Below are 6,682 nucleotides of genomic sequence, written 5' to 3'. Positions count from 1 at the left end.
AAGATCCTTTTGGCACTCTGTCAATGATCTTGCCCAATGTTATTATGGTTCAAGATGCTAGAAAATGTTACAGTAGAAAGATTGGTAGCATTGGAGATTTAGAAATAAGAGAAGCATATGAGAGATTATGTGAAAATGGTGTTCTAAAGGAAGAGTACAAATTTGTTGAGAGAAAGGGTTTGACCCGTGCCTTAGATTTTCCACATATTTTCAAAACTAAATGAATTAGAATAGTTTTAAGCCAAATCCATGATGGATTCTTATGTCTAGAAGGTGGAAAGATAAAGATATCAAAGAGGATAATTCATAGGGTTACTAGCTACCCAACCCTAGATCAACCCAAGACTCTAAGGAGTGACTCTAAAGAAGTGATAGAGGAAAAAAAAGGAGCAAAATGGAACAAAAGAGGGATGACAATTGATACCATCACTGATCCACTACTTGAATCTTCTATTAGGTTAATCTCACACAAAGTCTATCAATCCAGTAGATTGAATAGTGTACCTTGCATAGCTGTGGATGTTGGTTACAAAATTGTTAAGAAAGATCATACTTATGATCTAGTAGAACTTCAGCTACAATAATTGATGGAGAATCTTGGAGCCATTAGAAAGACCAAGAGTGCTCAATGTAACTTTGGCGCAATAATGGTCTACGTATTCTTCTATGTACATAATACATTTCCATCTTTTGGTATTATAGGGTGGAAGACCAATAGGTCAGCTATGGTGCAGATCAATGAGTTTATTGAGCAGATGGGTAAAAATTTTGAAACATTGATGACTAGCTATTTTGAAGATTTTAAGAAATCCATGAAAGAAAGAATGAGGACACTTGTTTCATTGGTTGAACAACATTACAATGACATATGTTTTCTAGTTGATGCTGATTACACCTTTGTGCAAGGTGCCACACCAAGGGTCGTATGGTTGAGACCACTTGGGTATGAAATAAATGTTGATGAAGCATCAGTAGCCATAATTGCACTCCTAGCAGAGGAGATTGACAAGAGTGCAAAGATATTTGGTAACTATGATATGGTAAAATCAAAGATTGTGACAGAGTTGAAAACTACCTCCACACTCAAGAAGAAAGATAAGTTGGTTAAAAAGCTTAAAGCTAAATTTGGTGAGGGTGGAGAGGAGGAAGATGAAGATGAGGAAGAGGATAAAGAGGAAGATCAAGAAAAAGTCAAGGACCTCTTGCATTGAACCAAGGCTTGGGAGAGGAAAAAGAAGAAGAGGAAATAGTAGGTGCCAAGGGAGAAGAGGCCAAGGAAATACCTACTCATATTGAGCCAAAGAAGAGGAAGGATAAGGCACAACCAATGGCTAAAGAAAATAAAATTGTTAAACCTAGCCCAACCAAGCCTACTGCTCCTACCACCAGAGCCAGCACAAGAGCATCAACTTAGAAGATCAAGGAGAAGTCCAAGGCTACAAATCAAGGAAGTCAAGTGGAGAAAAAGAAAAGAAGAAAATATGTTTCACAACCTGATTTAGATGAGGAAAGGACTAAATTAGATGATATTAGCCAATTCAAAGTGGTAGGTCATAAACCACTTTCTGATCTTGAAAACCTATGTGAAAATATCAAGAATAATGCAGATTTATTTGGATTAAAGAATTTTGATTTTGATAAATTAAGTAGAGATGAAAAGAGTCAAGTGGAAGAGGCATTATATTCTATGATGTCTAAGTTTAGGAATACTCCACTAGAGTTTTCCAACACAATACCAAAAGGGTTATATGATATTGTTGAGCAAAAGTGTCATTACTATTTAAATCTAGAGAAACAAATTAGAGAGACAACTTTAGCTCAAGTAATGCCAGAGCTAAAAAAGGGGTAGATTTATAAGGTAGTTAAGAGATATGCTATTAGGTTTACACCTAAGGATAGAGCCTTCAGCATTCTTCAAAATGATATTGAAGATGTAGTTAAAAATTCAACCCAAATCTGGAAACTAAACTATGGGTTAACCACTGTGAATCAAGGTGAGGTTGACCCCTCTAAAGGTAAATATGATGATAAGGATGAAGATTAAAAAAAATGATAAAGATGATGACAAGGATGATGATGACATGTAGGAAGATTATAAGATAGATAACACTATTGGGGAAGAACTATAAATGCAAGATGATGACATGACAACAGTTGAGCAGCATCAAGATGCACAGAGTGTGCATGACATAGAAGTGTCGAGTGTCAACACCCCACATGACACAGCCAAGTCAACTAAAACTATAATTGTCAAGGATTTTCCTAATGCTTCATCTTAGAACATCAATCCATTGACTGTAGATGACTTGAAAAAGAAATTGGATCAATCTACACTACAAGCAAAGTTATGTAAAAATCTAGTTTTGGTTAGAGTAGATGAGCTCCAAAAGGCAGCAACTAATACCACAAGGAATAAGGTGAATCCACAAGAACCACCTTCTACCATCCCTTTAGTTACTCATGTAAAAACTATAATTCAAACAATAGTAGATACATCTACTAAGGTTGACACAAGTGATAAAGTTGTTACTATTGAGAAGAAGTAGGAAGTAGAGATAGACAAAACAGGATAGATAGATGTATTTGTACCTAAAGCACAAGATCAAGGTGCTATTCAAATCATTATGATAGACAAGAGCACATATAAAGAGAGTGAAGATACACCAAAGGTGAAGGAACAAAAGGCCATCCAAGCATTAGTAACTCTACCAACATCTGGCACTCCTTCTACACAAGCTCTTTACAAGCCGAACACAAAAGCTATACCATTGTAAATCTTAGTGTCTGGATCTAGCTCTTTTAATGGTGAAAAGGTAACTCACTATGGTAGCATCACAATTGATGAAGAGATAATAATACCTAAGTTTTATTATGACACAATGACACTAGATCAAATAGGTATTTTGCAACAACCCTTAGAGAAGTAGAAGCATCAAGAAATGCTAAGGAGAGAATACAGGTAGAAGCAAGCTCTTCAAGACATTAAAGACATCTTTTTAGATGCATTTAGTCTATCTACTCCTAAAGAGGCCAAGCCACTGATTGAACAACTCACAGATATAGCGGAAAAGGTCAATAATGAAAACATTGACACTAGTGCAAAACTTTTAGAATGGTTTGAGAAGAAGTTCCAAGGAAAAGTCAATGAAAAGATATTTTGTGAGATAGCACTAACTTAAGTTGCATTGGAAACCAAGGTTGAGGATGTGAAGAAGGTACTTGAGAATATATTCTCATTGTACACCAAATTGTGTGAGCCTACACTCTTCACCCAAGAGACAAGACATCATATTCTGAGCCTGGAGAGAAATCTTAACATATTAGGTACAAGGTTACCTTAGAACCCAACTCAGAGTGAGAAGCATTTTAATACTTTGCTTCAATCACAAAGTCAATTAGCTATATTAATAGTAGAAGAGGATAGCACAAGAGCCAAATTGACATGTATCCAGGCATCCCTAACTCCTCATATGGAGATACTACACAAGGAGCTAGATTATGCAGAAATTTTCTAAAGAGAGACCCCAATCTTTCTACTCTAGATGGCCTAGTACACCTTGGTGCCAAGCTTGCCATCCAACTCAAGTCACTAGATGTTGCATGTGAGAACTAGGATGCAACTCTCAAGATAATACTAGAGGTCCACAAATTATTTTTGAACAAGCACACTATACATGTATAGCCCATTCGACATAAGTGTCAAAAAGGGGGAGATAGAACAAATGGAGATAGAGAATATCTTATGGGGGAGAACAATGAAAGGGGGAGAAATATAATACAAAGACATCAGCTATGAAAGAGCATATCAGATGAAAGAGTATAAGTGCATTAAAGTCAAAGAGTATCAGCAAAGGCAAATATACTCAGAAGGAGCACATATTTTGGATACAAAATAGCTATACTAAGCTATACTAGCTCAGGGGGAGTTATAAATTTTGAGGTATATAGGTTATTGCAAAATTTTGAAAATTTGAAGTTTTGTATATAAGCCGATTCATGGATATGTTATACTCAAGAAGATTAGATTGATTATGTATATTCAAGTGTTTTTGACACTCATGTCAAAGGGGGAGATTGTTGATCTTAGATTGGTTTTGACAAGTGAGTGTCAACACACTTAAGCCATTTACTTAGTTCATGCCAAACTAGTAATGCATGTTGAGTACAACATATAAATATTAGACCATGTTGAGTTGCAATGAGTGCAAAGTCACTCATGTGCCGAGTCATTCTAGTGCCAATTAGATAGACCATGCTGAGTGATTCAACTGTCGAGTAAATAGTGGATGTCAAGAAATATAGGTGCCAAGTCAGAATAGAATTATAGTGTATGCCAAGCATCAGTCATTACATATGCAGAGTGATATAGATTGGACATATTTATTTTTAATGGCACAAACAACTATGTAAACCATTTTTCAGCTAGCCTAAGGATAGATTACGATCTTTTGGAGATAAGAATAAATCTATGCATGGATTCCCTATGCATTTACATGTAGCCAATTAGAAAATGGGAAGGTTTAAGCAGAAATATGGATGAATCTTAGTTGTAGATTCATACCTAACCCTAAGTCTTCTAGTCTTCTTAAGGATGAAAAAACCCTAAACTTCTTATGAGTTTGTAAGTGATTGAAGGAGGAGAATAGAGAAGTTTTCATGTGCAAATAGAGCATTCATGGAGAATTAGAAGTTATGAAGAAGGAATAATTACATAATCAATTAGAGAAGAATAGAGGATAGAGAGAAGGATACAACATTGAGACATCTAATCATGAAGGGTCAAATTGGATAGTTTTTAGAGGTGATCTATTATTAGGCAAGCAAGTTCCAATCGCATGATCTATGCTAAGACATTTTAGCAGGTGATTTCAGTCAAATCTCTTAATAGAGTAGTCCTATTAGGCTATATGAAATTCTTTAATAGGGTGCTTACTTAGTTGTAAGTTGAAGTCCTATAACAAAGCACACTTCTAACAAGGTGTTGAAATCCTCTAACAAGGTGAGACTTAAAAATCTTTGTAAGCCTTTAATAGGGCAGGCATTTCGTAGGGCAGACCATGATTCATGGTCAAAATATTGTAACCTTAATTGGATACACTTTACAATTGCAGTAGTGAAAATTTGTGGGTGTCATCCCCACCCCAATTTTACCTTCTCACTTGGAGGGTTTTGGGGTAATCATATCTTGTGTTATATGTGTGATTGCTTACATGTTTACATGATTTAGATGTATGTGCTTTACATATTATTTTAGTTTATCTATTGAATGCATGAGATGGATGTGTGGTGAAATTTTTATTGGTTCATGTTTTAACTATTGATTCACCCCCCCACCTCCCCTCTCAGAAGTTTACTCTTTCTACTTCTAATTCCAACACTAGTTGCATAATGATATAAAGCATTATCAGGGAAAATCATTGTGGTAGTATGGGAGGACATTTTGGGTTGTACCAGACCTTAGATTGGGTAAGAAGATATTACTTTTGGCCCAAGATGCAAGATAATGTTATAATATTTGTTGAGACTTGCACCATCTTTCAAAGAGCCAAAGGAAACAAAAAAAATGTTGGTTTGTATCAACCCATACCTATTCCCACTAAGCCATGAGATTGTTGTAGCATGGATTTTGTCATGGGTCTACTTAGGACTAAAAATGGTTTTGATAGAATCTTTGTAGTGGTAGTAATGTAGATACGCTCTGATACCACTAATGTAGATACGCTCTGATACTACTAATGTAGGTAGGCTCTGATACCACTAATGTAGATACGCTCTGATACCACTGACGAAGGTACGCTTTGATACCACTGACAAAGGGCCACACCACCCTTACCAACTCATGACAAAGAATGCAACAAGATGAAGACAATTTTATTATAATTGAAAATCCAATAGTAATTACAATAACATTTTTGGCAAGATCTCTCAAGATCCAATCCAAACCCAAGCTAGCCTAGATCCACACTCTGGTAGAAACCTCAAGGAGAAGCTTGAGGAGTAGAAGCTCAAGGAGAAGCTCAAGTGGAAGCTTGAGAAGGAGAAGCTTGAGAAGGAGAAGCTCAAGAAGGAGAAACTTGAGAAGTGGAAGCTTGGGAAGGTGAAAGCTTCAAGGTGTGAAAGAGAAGGAAGGAAGTGAAGAGTGAGTTTTCCTGAGTCTGTGGATAGAGTGCCGAATGTGAGGCAGTTTACAGCAGGATTATGGTGGACTTGTGAGTGTGTAGACAGAGCGCCGAATGTGAGGCAGTTTACACTTGGATCCTGGATAAGGTTGGAGAAGAGCTAGTGATTGCGGTTTAGAAACAAGGAGGTTGCTTGGTGGCTTGTGAGCACAAGTTGAGATCTTGGAGGTTTCTACCAGAGTGTGGATCTGGACTAGCTTGGGTTTTGGATTGGATCTTGAGAGATCTTGCAAAAATGTTATTATAATTACTATTGGATTTTCAAGTATAATAAAATTGTCTTCATATTGTTGCATTCTTGGTTATGAGTTGGTAAGGGTGGTGTGGCCCTTCATCAGTGGTTTTCTCCATTTTCCTTTTTTTATTTTTTTATTATCTCTCCTTTAATTTTCGTCACTTTCTCTCTCCTCCACAAATTTTTTTTTTTTTTTTTGTCCAAATTTTTTTTTCAAATTTTTTTTTTTTTTCAATAATTTTCCCATGCAAGATGCTCCTGCATCAGG

Source organism: Cupressus sempervirens, chromosome 7 (genome assembly GCF_028749045.1).
Source record: "Cupressus sempervirens isolate cs-2001-9-10 chromosome 7, ASM2874904v1, whole genome shotgun sequence".
NCBI lineage: Eukaryota > Viridiplantae > Streptophyta > Pinopsida > Cupressales > Cupressaceae > Cupressus > Cupressus sempervirens.
The sequence above is the reverse complement of the archived record's forward strand: the minus strand, read 5'-3'. Positions refer to the sequence as shown.